Genomic DNA, 16,038 nt, shown 5'->3' on the forward strand with positions numbered 1-16,038 from the left:
TTCATCCATTAGTCAAAACCTCACTGATGACTGCCTGTACATAATGAAATCTGCCAGGCTCTGAAAGATTAAAAAATGGGGAACTGCACAGAGATACATCATTAATACTATCTTAGCTAACAAAAAAGGCTAACCAACTCTGAACTACAACTATTGGGGTACAAACTCAATGGGTATTATCAGACTGCATGTTAATCACCATATTTCCTTAATAACTGGCATTATAGATGTCCTAAAACTCAAGGGAAGTTTTAGTGGAGCAGAAACAGAAATTTCACTAGTTAATGGTTTGCACATGAACCATCTAGAATACAAGATGGAAAAACATTAACTCTACCAGGATTCATTGGGGAAAAAGACTGATTTCATAGAAATATAGGAATTAGATTAATTAATCTATTAATGCCGATTCACTCCTATGAACTGAGTTCAGAATCTGAAATTCTTTAAGGAAAGCTGTGAGACCTTACCATGATCAAAACTTTACAAAAAAATTACAGCTTCAGTTCTGCTGATCTTTGTTCATCTGATGGACACCTCCAACAGTATTCTAGAAGAGAAAAACACAGGAATGTAGCAGCCTTTTTCTTCTGAACCTAAACTACAGTTTAATACAAATGTTTAGATACACACAATCTGTATAGACAAAATTCCTTTTCACATTGGTAATGGCAAGTGAATTATGAAGATGCATATTTAGAAACATTTATATGGAATAACTCGGCAGACTAAGCATTTTCTTTGCACCACCTACACTACGGTAGTTATATAGGGAGAGAACATAAAATATGGATTTCCTTTTTTTGCAACAAACTGGTTTCCTTGCCACTAAGCATTTCAGATTTGTAGACACCAGCATAAGGTTTCAGATGCTCAACAAACTGGATTCTCAACTGTTTTTCAGTCATGAGCTCTGGGAACTTTTAACTCCAAAAGATACATGAATGTAACAAGCTCACAAAAGTGATTTCTCAGCCACTTCCCATTTCCCAGAAGGTTCCAGTGGCCACAAAATGTTACTGCTGAGTGTCAAGAGACCATAAAAACAGAATATTATATTTATGGAGGTAGAGTGAGAAGGACTCTACAAGAATTACCACCTCTTTCTTGTAAAGATTACATTCACAGAACAGGAAGCGAGATCAATTCCAAAGAAGTTTCTCCCCTCTAGAAGTTCCCTTGTCCCTCAACAGTGACATTCTGGAGGGTGCAGGAAGCTGCTGGAGGAGAGGGGAAATTGAGAAGAAAGTACAACTGTGCTACATTGACATAACTTGGATTCAACCCTGATCTGGAGATCTAGTAGGCATATATCATGTTTCCCTCATCATTTTTCCATCTGAGCTATATGAAAACCACTGTGTTCCTCAACTTTAAAAGATACATGCTCCTGTTAATAAAAATGTAAAGTGGACATTATTAATTTAAAGAGACAAAATCAATTCAAAGCATTTATTTCATGGTACAATTACAGCCATGTATGCTTCTCCACAAGAGGAGAACTTCCATTAATGGATCACCAAAACACAACTGGAAAGCATTCAATGAGAATCCTACAGTTTAAAAATTGAAGAACATGATTAGTAGACTGAAAATAATCTACTAGATAAAAATGATAACAAACTAACCTATTTCAATTAAGGTGCTAAAAGGTCCTCAATACACTACTACTATTTGGTAATTTGGATCAAGAAAGTAATTTCCCCAGCAAATTCCCTTCAATCTGGAATCAGATCTTAGCAAAAACTTTAGTAAACAAATTAGCTTTTCCAAACTTAAAATGCTGGAACATTCATGCTTACTGCCCCCAAGGAATCATCATTTCCACTACCAGTCATGGTAAACAGCCACTTATAAGCTACTGCCACACGCTCCCTCCCAACAGAACAAGCACCCAGGGAGCCCAAATGCTCTCAAGTTTTATTAACCAAACCCTGCATGTGGAGTTGTATTAGCCCTCACAACACCCCGGCTTGATTTTAAAGGAACTATGCCGTCCTCAAGCCCAGGGAGGCTTCCAAGCTTTGGAAGCAAGGGAGCTCTACAATTCCTGATCTTGTCTGTCTAATGCCAGGAAAACACCCTGACCCCTATATGAGCTGAAATCTAGGCAGAGTCCTCCTCAAATTACATATACCTATCATTCTTGGAGGCAGAAATAAGGCAAAGCAGCTGAGCAGGAGAGCTAACAAACAAATTCCATGGATCCTGGTCACTCCAGGACAGATACTTACACAATGGCTTTCATGCACTGAGCACTGCTGCCCAGTGTGACACCCACCCACATTCCAGGAAAATGGAGAAGCCATTCCCTGATGGGTTTGTAGTTGGCAGATGGTTTGCACCTTTTAACAGCTGCCATGCAGGTACTGAAGATAGGTTAGCTCCGAGCCTCCTGTGCTACAAGCCCTGTGCCAGGGATTGAAAGGCCCATCCATTCTAGCAACTTCCCCACACACACATTCATTCCAGTACTCCAGCAGCTGCCAACAGGAGAACAAGCTGGCTGCAAACAGAAAAAAGGAACACTGAACACCACAATGACAGCCACCCGGGAAAAAGCAAGCTGGCCCCAGGGGGTTTGTGGTGGTTTTACTCCCTTTTTCTTTCTCCACTGCCTTCAGGCACCTTGGCAGCCTCTTGCCTGACTTCATGCTGAATTCTAAAGGAAGGCAGAGAAGGAAACCCTTCACTGTAGATACACATGAGTTGGCTAAAATTCAACAGTAGTGGGAGAGGAAGGCATAGAATATTCTACATGCAAAGAATATTCTGGCAGTTAAATCTATATATAGTTGTATATTTAATGAAGGTACTTATATTTTTATATGTGTTTGGTGGCACACAGTAGTAATGTGGCTGTTCTGGTTGATGGAAACTGCAAATATGGTTCTTCACAAGTCACAAAGTAGATACCACTGCCCTAGAGACCCATGAAAGCCAGACCAGAAATATGATTTGTTTTCTTATGATTCTGGGGTTGGATGGCTAGGTAAAACAATGCAGGAAGAATCTAGAGGCCAAAGGTGGGAAGGTCTCTTACCAATCACATGTGCTGACCTTACACAGAATATATCTATTAGATACACTACCTACACTTCAGCTCACTCAAACTAAGATTCTTATCTAAGCTTGGTCAGTGAGGCTCAAGCATTGCACTGCTCTTTTGCTCCCAAGGATGAAAAGCTTCCCAAAGCTGTGCCCTGTGGAATACCTCAGGAACTGATCAGTTTCTCAAGAGCCTTTATTTACGTCTTTACATAGTGCCCTTCTTCAGCAGGTTTTCCACCACAGAGCTGTTATTAGTGCCTAGAATCTGAGCAAAAATGAGAACTTTTGTATACAAACCTTCAAAGCTATTTAGTTAGCTTGAATACTAGCTGCATGTGTAGAATATTGTTTTATATTCCCAGTTGAAGAACTCAAAAGCACTCCATCTGTAATACTTTCAAGCATTACAGGCTAGCCAATTTCACATTTTGAACCAGATAATTGCAAGCGTTGGTAACATCACTAACTAAACACACAAAAATGTGAAAAATTAGCAAGAAGCAAAATAAGAATTCAAGATATACCACCAAAATTGTTCAAAAAAACCCAGCACCATATCTACATTTGATAGAGTAGCTGCCTATCAAAAGCTCTGTACACTTCCAAAATACCCTTATCCAACACCTTTATGTTGACATCAAAAATAACCACATACAATGATAAACCCTGAGGAGTCTCGTAAGACAATAATTCAACATGGCACCCACTTGCTGGCCCTGATTCCCAATATTTTCCACACTCACCTTCTCACTTTCCAAGCTCTTAACTTTGTCATCAGTCTCTCTATTCCCACTGTTCTTTTCATCCCCATTCACACACCTGGTGAGCCAGTCTGGTGTAGTGGTTAAGTGTGCGGACTCTTATCAGGGAGAACAGGGTTTGATTCCCAACTCCTCCACTTGCACCTGCTGGAATGGCCTTGGGTCAGCCATAGCTCTGGCAGAGATTGTCCTTGAAAGGGCAGCTGCTGTGAGAGCCCTCTCCAGCCCCACCCACCTCACAGGGTGTCTGTTGTGGGGGAGAAAGGTAAAGGAGATTGTGAGCCGCTCTGAGACTCTTCGGAGTGGAGGGCAGGATATAAATCCAGTATCTTCTTCAATATCTTCTTCTTCCACCCCCTTTCTCTGCTCATCTTTCTCTCTTGTCTTGTTGCCTTTATCCCCTATGCTATGCCACTTTTCAAGTCAACTGAGCAAGGTACTAAAGGTGTTGGAAGGGGAAGCCAGACCACACTCACCTTCCACAAAGTCAGTAATTGCAGCTAAAAGGATAACAGGCACCTTGCAGCTTGACACCATTTGTCTTTACTAGGATCATGTGTTTCCTTGAAATTATTTTGCCACAAGAGCAGCTTCTGTACCAGCAAAAGGGAGGACAGGGAGGACCCCGGCTACCAGGAGTGAAATAAATACAAGAACCACCAGCAAAACACCAGGAAAGAAGAAGACAATGTCAGAATTTACGCTTTGATGCAGTCTCAGCCAGGGAAACCCACCCTACACTCCTAGCACCTTCCACATATAGAAGAGATGCATGAAAACGTTTGCATAACAGGCATATGGACTCTTCAGTACTGGCTTTAACTGAATTCCTCTACCAGATTTCCCAATCCCACAATGGCTTGCAGATAGTAACTGAGGCCACCAACATAATTTATTTTAATTTAATATTCATAAACTGGATCAGTTACAAAAGGGCTTAACAAATCCCAGGCGCCAGGTTGCCACAGTGTCTAGAAATTTAATTGTGGTGTCTAGTATTTTTAACAGTGATTTCAATGTAGTTCTGTCAGCAATCATCAGAGTGAGTCCAAAGGACTGTATACAACCAGTTACATCAGTGGTGTAAAAGGGCACAAGAAGACCCTTTTGGGCCACCACAAACGCTGTGCTTGGGACAACAGGAAGAAAGAGGCATGGAGCAGGGGTTGTAATGAGGAGGAGAACTGGCAAAGTCAGAGCAAAACGATGGCTGGAATTAACTCAAAACCCATTTATTACTGTATTTCACATTACAATGTTTTGTTATATGACATGATACATGATCTGTAAACTTAATTTTAGACCATTCAGAGCTAGTGGATGAATCTATTTCTTAGAGTTGCTTTCTATATTAGCTACAGAATTCAATTTAAAAGAATTTTTACATCAGTACTGGAATTATAAAAAACTGGGGAGACATTAGCCAAAGTGGTCAGTTTATGGTTGTGGTAACCTCTACATTTATTTACATACTTCATTATTTTTGTCATAGTTTTTGAAAAATTGTGAAAGGGCTAGGATTATGTTTGTGGCAGTAATAATCAGATAATCTGATGATTAAAATAGGAAAACCTGAAAGCTAAAAATCAGTCCGACTCCTAAATTTTTAGGCTGGCTCCTAGATTTAAAAAATAATTGTCAAGGCCTAGAAGTCTTTTTGGCTATCTATTAAAAACAGAAATCTTCCTCACACAACAATCTCAAAAGTATTTTCCAATAAAATGAAACAGAGATGGAGGAGGTTAGGCCTTCCATGAGTCTCTGTGCTCAGGCCACTTTTAATTGGCTCCCCTCAGATCTGCAGCAGCTATAAATCCCTGCAATTCTACTCGCCATCTCCTCATATCATTCAGCCCATAGAATATAAGATTCAATAGCCTTGTTGATCTGAAGGAATGGAACAAAGTTTGAGTCCAGTGGCAATCTTTAAGACCAACAAAGTTTAATTCTGAGGAAATGTGCATATGCACAAGTTATACCCAGAATTAAACTTTGTTGGTCTTAAAGGTGTAACTGTAGTCAAACTTTATCCAGCACATAAACTAAGATCCTTCTCCCAAGCCCTGTTCTCTGTGATTATACATGCAGCAACCAGAAACAGGGCTTTTGTAGGGTCCTTATTTTACCCTTGATATGCTCTCTCACAAGACTCACATGACGTTTTTTATTGTCCTTTAGTTGCCAACCCAAAACATTTCTCTTTATCCCACATTCTACCATTTTTAGCCATTTTTACAGTGTGCCCTAACCTGAAGACTGTTTTCTGGCTTGTGTTAATACTGATAGTTAATGAATATTGTCATGCCACTGGACTCAACTTTGTACTGCTACTTCAGATCAACACAGCTACCCACCTAAATCAATAATACTTCAGACCAACATAGCTACCCACCTGAATCTAGCTTCATGATTTTACTGCTTATGCACTGTAAGCAAGTTGCTGAAGAGGCAGCATATTAAATTTTTTTGACAAATAATAACCAGTTCATGCAAATGAGGTTGCTGAAGTGTGTGACCATGTTGGGAACCTTCTAGTTCAGCATACTCTACCAAACCAGGAGTTTCACCTTTTACATAATTTGGACCAAATTTATATATTGAGAGACCCATGGTTGACATGTTGACTATGGAGTTCTATTCCATTCCAAATCAAGGGTGGCGAGATTCAACCGCCTTGGGGTTTCCAGTGCTAGGCTTGTGACTATTTCTTCAAGCTCACTTAGAGAGTCTTAAAGTAGCAGAGTGGCAGCACACTGGGGATTGGAAGTCACCTTTTGAACAAGTCAGAATTTTTGAAAAAGTCAGCAATTTTTGGATCACAACTCCACTTCCTTACACTGTACTGACACTTTACTGAGACCCTGCCAAGAGGCAGCTATCGCAATACAAAACTGACTGCCTTGTCCAGCTATTATAAGCTAGGATGGCATTTTCATGCAGCATTTAGTCCTGAGATATTCTTGTGTCATTACCAATCCGGCATTCATTAACCAGTATTAGCTAACAGAACAGAAAAGCACCCCAAGTCCACAGAATTGGATTGGTGTATGTGGGGGGGGGGGGGCACTAGAAAAAGTGACACCTCCAACCACCTGACCCTGCTTCCTGGCTTGGTCTGACCTCCCCACTATCATAGCTTCCCTTCCCCAAACGTAGTCAGATATGGTATCCAGCTGTACCTTGATTATCAGTTTCTTGTGCCATCACCTCCAATCTATCAAATCCAAATAGTTCAAAAAGGTTAGCAAAAAAAAAGTTTAGTCAACCATAGAATTGGAAGGGACCTCCAGGGTCATCTAGTCCAACCCCCTGCATAATGCAGGAAACTCACAAACACCTCCCCTTAAATTCACAAGATCTTCATTGCTGTCAGATGGCCATCTAGCCTCTGTTTAAAATCCTACAAGGAAGGAGAGCCCACCACCTCCTGAGGAAGCCTGTTTCACTGAGGAATCGCGCTAATGGTCAGGAAGTTCTTCCTAATGTTGAACTGGATTAAATCATCCCATTGGTTCTGGTCCTACCTTCTGGGGCCACAGAAAACAATTCCACACCATCCTCTATATGACAGCCCTTCAAGTACTTGAAGAAGGTGATCATATCACCTCTCAACCGCCTCCTCTCCAGGCTAAACATCCCCAACTCCTTCAACCTTTCCTCATAGGACTTGGTCTCCAGATCCCTCACCATCTTTGTCGCCCTCCTCTGGACCCGTTCCAGCTTGTCTATAGCCTTCTTAAAATGTGGTGCCCAAAACTGAACACAATACTCCAGATAAGGTCTTACCAGAGCAGAGTAAAGCGATAGCATCACATCACGTAATCTGGACACTATACTCCTGTTGATACAGCCCAAAATTGCATTTGCCTTTTTAGCCACCACATCACACTGTTGACTCATGTTCAGCGTATGATTCACTAAAACCCCTAGATCCTTTTTGCACATACTACTGCTAAGACATAATTCCCACACATCATTCATCCTCTTTTTGGAAAAGAAGAAACATGGGTGTTCACCCCCAACCAATATTCAACCAGTTCTTGGAACCCTGGAAGCAAAATAGAGAAAAACTAGCCACTCAATTATCAGTACCTTCAAATATACAATTTCCCTATAAATTTGGCCAAAAATCCTGATCTTTTCCATGTGCCATTCAAGGGTCAGTCACTGTCATTACCAAGTAAATCACAGGTTCTCTCAAACTACTTATGCTGGTAAAATCTCTTCCAGATTGCAGGATGGGTTCTATGATGTAGGGCAATGAGGAATTAATGGCAAGGTACAGGCTGTCTAAGGTTACCCCACTCCCTGGCTCAGTACTGGCTAGAACAGAGAGGGAAAGGCATAATGGGCACTCTTGGTTCCTCTCCCCACTATTAGTTAGTGCTGAGTTTAAAAACAAAAAAACAAAAACATTCTACACTAGCTAGATGATTTCCATGTTCAGTGCATGTTACCCAGAATCCTTTTTACTGTATGCAAATATTAACCCAGGCCACTTACAATCATGAGCTAGAAAAAAAATCATTATTTAACAAACTGTACTGCTATATTCTCTCTGCCCCTTTGTTTTAAAAGTGTGATGATAAAAGCTAATAAAGCACAACAAAGACATGTAAAACAGTCTGGACTTACTGCAGCTCAATATCAAGCCTTACTTTGCATGGAATTATGTAGAAAAGTTCCATCTTCAATTCCACTACCTTTAACTTGACATCTAAATGATTCACCAAATATACTGATTATGTACACATAAGACATTCCTGTTATCCACAGCTCTTTCCCATGTTTTTTGTTTGTTTGGTTTGTTTTTTCAGGACATGTTAATTCAGTTGTTGGGCTGTAACCAATATTTAGTAAAAGACCTGAAGACACTGTATTGCCATGTGAAGATAATACTGAACTGGAATTTAAATTCCAAGTTTGTCATATTCATCCAGTGACTATGAGCACAGCTATGATTCATCACGTCATCCTGACCAAATTTCACACATATGGAAATTGAATGAGAACCACATTAATTGCAGAAATGCATAAAAGCAACATATATGCAACTTAATAATGGCCATTCTACTGGTTTTGTTTTAGAAAACCACACACATAGAGAGGTATTCAAAAGTCAGGCATAAAAAGCGATGTCATCACTTGTGAAAGTGCCCTCAAGTCCCCTCAGAGAAAACATACTGTTGACTCCCAGAATTGTTGAAGTGATTATGAACAACTCTGCACATTTTCAGTGCTATATTAAAAATGAAGCCAAATGGAGGTAAACGATATTTATAGAAGGTACTATGTGCCCAAGCTGCTATACTCTAGTGCGTTTCTCAGTTTATTTTTATACAAATGTTTTCTAGCTTGCTACCAATTTACAACACGTTAAAGTAATTCAAGAATTCAGTGTCGCCTAAAATAGACACATTTTCTTCATCTTTTAACTCATTGCACTTCATTACATTCTAGTCAATTTCTGATGATGTTTATTTACATGGGTCTTTAATGTAATAGGCAGACAGTACTTGAGGCAAAATTGAACCAAATAAAACATGCCAACCTTGGCGTAGTGTACTACAAAAAAGCTGAAAATATTTAGTTTTTCAAGAACACAGAAGAACTCCTGTTTACAGGCTCCCTCTTCCAAGCTACACCACTGTTCCACTATTGTCATCTGAATTATTTAAAAGATCAGCCACACCAGTGATATTCAGTGGCTCTTCAGCCACATGTAGATCTTAGACATCTCATCTAGGGTTCTTCTTAGTATTATTCCTCACTGTAGCCACAAGAGAAATGAGTAAACTGTGTGCTGCCATGAGGTGCAGGCCTCCTCCAAGGGATGGAAGTAAATGTGGCTTTTTTCATTGATGCTAATTTCAAATGCGGCTCTCTGTGAGCTCCAAAGCAGGTAGCACTGAGCCAGACATAAGAAATCCAATGTAAGATCCTTCTCCGTTTTGAAGGTTATTAACTTCACCAAATAATGGCTGCCTAATTATTCTTGAGCACATGAGCAATAAAAGAAGATTTTAATTTTACCTGAAAACTCATGCTTTTGTAGGATCATTTCTATGAGCAGTACAGAATTCAAAGAGTTAAAAATCAAACTGGAATATGAACTTCCAAGGTGGACAAAATCTCAGTCTTACATTAACAATATTGTTAACTACAAAGCAAATACTGAAGTCCAACATTTCCAGCACTGAAGGAGAAATTCTATCCTAAGATTCTGGGCTCACTTTTAAGCTACTAATACAAGCACTATTTGCATACAGAACCAATTGTCCACCATCACCAGCATGGAAAGAATACTATGCCTGAAGCTCTAAGCTCTCCAGCTCCACAAGTCATAACTCCACTTCCTGAATTCCATGCCAAGGGAGTCGAGAACCCATATTCACCCAGCCCTTTACTTTTCACCTTCCCTACTCAGGCCCCCTAGAAACTGCCACATACCACCGCAACGTCTCTCCCACCAACCTGAAACAATTAAAAGCTTCTCACCTCTAAAGGCAGCGGCAGGATCCTTGGCCGTTGCAGAGTACCCCAAAAAACAGTCACCCCCTTCCCCCGCCTCAACTTAGTAAATAAAAGGAAAGACGACGACTATGGGAAAGACGTTCCCTCCCCCTTACTCCCAAACACGTTCTCAGGTGTGCTTCGTTTCTTAAAACCACCCCCCCCGCCCCTCAATGGACACTGATACAGTCGCACCTCCCCCCCTCCCCACTTTCTCTCCCAGGCTCAACGTCGTCCCGTCCGCCCCCCCCCCGACTCGTTTGTTCTTCCCCCTCATGCCACGGACACGCCTCCAGCCTCCTCCACAGCCTCTCCTCCCCTCTTCCGAGATCCTTATCAGAGCTGCCCCCTCCCCAGCCCCACGCAGCTAAACACCGACCCCCCCCCCTCACAGAGCCGCCTGCCTGCCTGCCTTCCGTCCCCAACACGCTCTCCGCGCCCGCCCGCACCAGGTTTGGGACCAGCCCCTAAACTCTGAAACTTTCCCCCAAACAAGCAAGCAGGCGACAGCCCAGAGCCGCGCCCCCCCCCCAACCTGCAAGTGCTGCCTCGCCCCCTCCTCCCCCCCCCCCCCGTGGCCCGCAGTTTCCACGGGTGCTGGCGCCATGCGGAGCCTCCTCTCCCACTCACCGCTTTCCGCGCGGGGGCCCTGGCCCAGCCGGGGGAGCACCTCTCAGCCCCGGGAAGGAGGGGATAGCGCGGCGTCTCCCCCTGGCGACGGCGAATTCATTCCCTTCTCGCAAACACACACAGGATCCATTGTCCGCCAGCCACCCTCCCTGGTCTCCCACATGGTACCGCCCATCTCTTCTCCACCTCCCCCCTCCTAAACGAATAAAACCGCCTCTCGTGCGCTCCCCCGCCCCACCCAAGCAATGGTACGTCCCCTACTCACCCTCTGAGTCTCCTCAAACTATAGGACCGCCTCCCCTTCCAACAGCGAGAATAGAACTGTCCCAAGGGGGGGCGAAGTTCCCTCTTCCCCCTCCCCTTTCTCTCTAATGGTATCAACTGGTTCCTTAAAGAGACAGGCCTGAGTAGGCGGCCCTTCCTCCCCTGTAAACCGTACCGCCCTTACCTCCCTCCATTCATCCTGCACCGCCTCCTCAATTAGCATAGACCAACCCTGTATCTCAAGGTAGTTTCCTTTCCACCGCCTCTTCCTTTTAAAGATGCAGCCACCCAAAGGCACTTCTTAAAGCTACAGATACGATTTTTGTGTCCCCTCGCCTGCCCCCCCCCCATCTCCATCAGTAGCTCCTTAGAAACATTCTAACTGCACCACGTTCCTTTGGCTGGATCAGAGGCATTAACAGTCTCTGGTACCAAGTTTGATCTAGCATTTTACGTCTTCCTCTTCGCAAAGGGACGAAAGAGAACACGTCCTAAGCCACACCCAGGCAGGATATTCCATGCAGTTTCCACACCTCATGGCTCCTGAGAGCAGGTATTGCTGTTGCAACCATATCGCACTCTTCATAAGAGACGACTCGTCGCTACGGCGGGATGTATAAGCCTAATACAGGCTCTTGCCAAACGTATAAGAGACGTAGGAAGACAAACAGCGGTGTAGCACAATGCGAACAAAGTACGCCCCCCACCGCCATAGCAGCCACTTTATTCAATCGTCCACAATATTACACAATCTATCTCAATTGTAATCAGGGACTTTGATTTAACTGAATAAAAAGCAAACATGAGTGCATTAGATGGCGGGGAGTGGTCACTGGTTCAGAATTTGCACTGCAGATACAATGGGTGAGTAGGAATTTCGTGGCACCTATTCCCAGAACAGTTCTCTCCCCTCACAAGCCCCCTGCCCTGCCCTGTTATGCAACCAGGAGGGCTATCTACAAAATCAAACTGGTATTTTGCATCATCTCACTGGATACAACTCCACTCCATTAAAATCTGAAGGAAATTTGTTACTTATGTAGATATGGCATGCATTGAGACATTATAGGTGAAATAAGTATAGAAAACATTTGCCTTGTGGGCTATTGGCAAGCTATAGCCATCTGGAAACCATAATGGTTTTAGGAATTTTTGGAGGCTAGCTTCAAACTCTTACAATTTCCACCAATTAAATAGCAATGAAACCAAACAAAATACCTTGCCCCCTATTCTTCACTTTCCTTAAGATTTTCCCCTCTTCATTCACCATTCATTCTTACAAACAAATCCCTCAGCCCAATCCCCAGCACCTTTACTCCTATTTCCTTCTTTCACTCTCATCTACTGGGTTCCATTCACCCATCCCCCTATCTCTGAAGAAAGACCTGGAGCAGAATTTGCACAAACTCTTTCCATCCTGCTTTAATCCTTTGGGCAAATCTCTCTCTCTCCCCCACCCCCGTGTGTGTGTGTGTGTGTGTGTGTGTGTGTGTGTTCGTTCAGACTACAAGTAGCCACCAAGGGTAGTAGAAACAACCAGGAGCAGAAAGACTGAGACAGTGGCACAGTAGCTCCCTTTCCAATTGAACATTGTTGTTCATCATTATCTGAACACTGTTGGGGTAGTGGGAAGAGAACACTGTTGGGGTAGTGGGAAGAGAAGACAACTGAGATATAACTGAAATTGTATTATTGGTTGAAATGCATATTCCTCCCCAGAACAATGTAGTACATGGTCAATAAAGGCCAACTTACAAATTTATATATCTTGCCTCTCTTTTTACAGCTTTAAAATGTCATCCTCCCTCTCTGATGCCCACACAAATAAAGGTTAGTTTATTTGCCATAGCCCTTTAACGCACTTGCACTCCCTAACACCACTTTAGTACCAAAACAGAAGCATGAGGAAGGTTGTCTGTCTCCCTCCTTTAACAAAAAATGCAAAGTGGTTCGAGGGATCCTTCCACTGCCATTGTGTGTTGGGTAATTCAAGGGACAGATAACAATGGCTCCAGCTTTCTCCACACCATGTCTCTGTTTCTGTTCAATTCTTAATAAATGGGGGGGGGGGGGGACCCAGAGAACATGGTATTATATATAGTGAACTTGACTTCATGAAAATCTCAGGGTTTTTAAATTGACTTCATGCTTTCAAAGATGTTTGAATGTGTATGAGCGATGTTTGTTGACCTATCAAAAGCCAGAGAAGTGGAGGAATAGGATTTTCTGTAGTCTGGCCACTCCATCTGCTCCAAGTTAATTCATTTAGCACTTTGTAATGTTGAAAGTGTTTTACATACATTATGTCCTGGTAAAACTTTACAACAACCCTTTAACGTAGGTATTATGATAATACTTTCAGTATTATCCCCACTGAATTTCTGTGATCATCCTAGGCATATCACAGTCTCAGTCCCCCTCCCATTGTCTGCAATATGGGAACAATAATACTGACCTTTACTAAAGGCATGGGGAAGGCAATGGCAAACCCCATTAAAAGACTGTTGTGAAAATGTCATGATGTGACATCACCCCAGAGTCAGAAACAACTGGTGCTTTACCTTACTAAAGACAACATAAGTGAAGCGCATAGAATACTCTAAAATGCTATATCACTGTTATTATTATTGCAGTATTATTTATTATTGTAAATATTCTAAAATGCTATATCACTATTATTATTATTGCAGTATCTACTCAATAGCTTACTTTTTGGGAAACATTCACTTGCGCAACACACAATAATTCTGGTTAGGCATCCTAGTTTTTAAAACATACTCAGGGGGTCGCATATTCATCTTCCCATTGTTAATATTTGTATAATTTCTGGCTTCAGCCCCAGTGCTTACCGTTTTGTTCTTATCTATTTGTGATAGGATCATTTACTCAACCTATTTGCCAGTTCATTTCCTCCAATGGGCACAGATTTGAGTTGGCAAATGATGGGTTCTGCTGTTTCTGCTCAGTGTTCAAAAGTATTTCTGTAGGGGATACATCCATGAAATTCTGTGGATACAGGCTGTATGCAGAGAACAGGTTTTCAGAAGTTTGGAAGTGGCACTGGACATCAATGATTCTTTGCACTAAAAATCCCAGAAGATTCCAGTGTTGCCTTCTAAGCCAGTGAGCTCCATACATGCACTAATACCTCTAGTTTAAAATACCTCTTTTGGAAAACCTATTGCTAACTCCTGGCCCCTCGCCATTTCCAACAATATGCCTTGCTGATTCCTTCCCATAACTGCATCTTCCATGTAAGTCTAGAGGAATTACATGCAGCAGAAAAGTTTTCAATTTGTGTTCTGGAACCTTTAATTAAAGTGTGAAATTCTGATCTTCAGCAGAGCACACACATGCAGAAGATATCTCTTAGATGCTGACATTCCAGAAAAATTAACACTCCTGTTCTTTGCCTTGGATTATATGCATTGTGCAAAATGATGCAAAATACATATTGCAGAGATGAAATTATTATCCAGGCTATTCAAGGAGGAGTTTGAGAACCAGTGTTACTCATCTTACTGATGAGAAACATTTTATGTCCACTCATTACTGAATAAGCATTGATGCAGCTGGACTTACAGAACAGTTGTGGGGTTTTCAGTGGTCAGTGCACTTTGTGCACAATTAGCCCAGCTACTGAAGCAGTTCAAGAGAGACAGTATTTTCCTGATGATGATGCCATCCACGCAAACTTTATCGTGTAGAAGGGCGCTCAAAGCAGATGAACTTAAAAATGGCAAGTCGGAAACCTATCACAGACTACAGAGACCATGGGAAATCCATTCCTGGATGCCTTCCCAGACTTAGTAATACTTGACAGATGGAACTGCTGATGATTCAATTGTTGATTCAGTTCACAATCTATAAGTTATAGGCAAAAATTACCCCTGGTACTTCCAGAATGACATTCAAAATTGCACAAAGTCAAAAAGGACTTCCTTGTTCTTTTTAGCAGTCCACAAAAATCATGTAAGAATAAGATGACCACAAGGTGCTGGGTGGTGCTGTCAGTGTTCATTGTTTGCCTTGGCCACAGGCATATTTGATGCGATTTTTACACAGTGAATTATAATATGCAAAGAGAGTGGGCACTGTGTGGACTATTTACATTTAGGACAATTTGAAAGAATTAACCAAATAGACAGCCAAGTTCCTCCATGAATCAAGGAGGGATGCTGTTGAACAGAATTATCTTTCAAGTAAGCCTGCATAGTATTGCACTCTTATCCTTCCTTTAACCTGACATGGACAGTCCAGGCTAGCCTGATCCCATCAGGTCTTGGAAGCTAAGCAGTTCTTGGCTAGTATTTGAATGGGAGACCAAGGAACATATGAACATATGAAGCTGCCTTATACTGAATCAGACCCTCGGTCCATCAAAGTCAGTATTGTCTTCTCAGACTGGCAGCAGCTCTCCAGGGTCTCAAGCTGAGGTTTTTCACACCTATTTGCCTGGACCCTTTTTTGGAGATGCCAAGGATTGAACCTGGGACCTTCTGCTTCCCAAGCAGATGCTCTACCACTGAGCCACCGTCCCTCCTCCAATACCAGGAATACCAGGATTGTCACATAGTCAGGCAATGGCAACCCACCTCAAAATGTCTCTTGCTCTGAAAACCCTCTGGGGTTGCCATAAATCAGCTGTAATAATAATAATAATTTTATTTTTATATCCCGCCCTCCCCCGCCAAAGGCGGGCTCAGGGCGGCTCAGTGACTTGACTGCACTTTTTTTTTTTTTGCCCTGACCTGGTTAATCCAGGCTAGGCCAATCTCATCAGATTTCAGAAGCTAAGCAAGGTCAGCCATGGCAAGTA

The 16,038-nt window shown here is 42.2% G+C and overlaps 1 protein-coding gene across 2 annotated transcripts in view; it reads right to left on the bottom strand.

Annotated features, from left to right (window-relative positions):
- Nucleotides 1-11,124, bottom strand: part of BCL9 (BCL9 transcription coactivator) — a 43,163-nt gene extending 32,039 nt beyond the window's left edge. Inside the window, exons 1-2 of one of the 2 annotated variants that reach the window (XM_060234448.1) lie at nt 10,311-10,587; nt 471-550 (exon numbers count right to left, since the gene is read on the bottom strand). The gene's annotated coding sequence lies outside the window, so the exon portion shown is untranslated. Of the gene's footprint in view, nt 1-470; nt 551-10,310; nt 10,588-10,955 lie in introns of those variants that run through there. The other variant, XM_060234447.1, reaches the window with a different exon arrangement.
- Between the last annotated feature and the right edge of the window lie 4,914 nt (nt 11,125-16,038).

The sequence above is a fragment of the Heteronotia binoei genome, chromosome 3 (assembly GCF_032191835.1).
Source record: "Heteronotia binoei isolate CCM8104 ecotype False Entrance Well chromosome 3, APGP_CSIRO_Hbin_v1, whole genome shotgun sequence".
In the NCBI taxonomy this organism is placed as follows: Eukaryota; Metazoa; Chordata; class Lepidosauria; order Squamata; family Gekkonidae; genus Heteronotia; species Heteronotia binoei.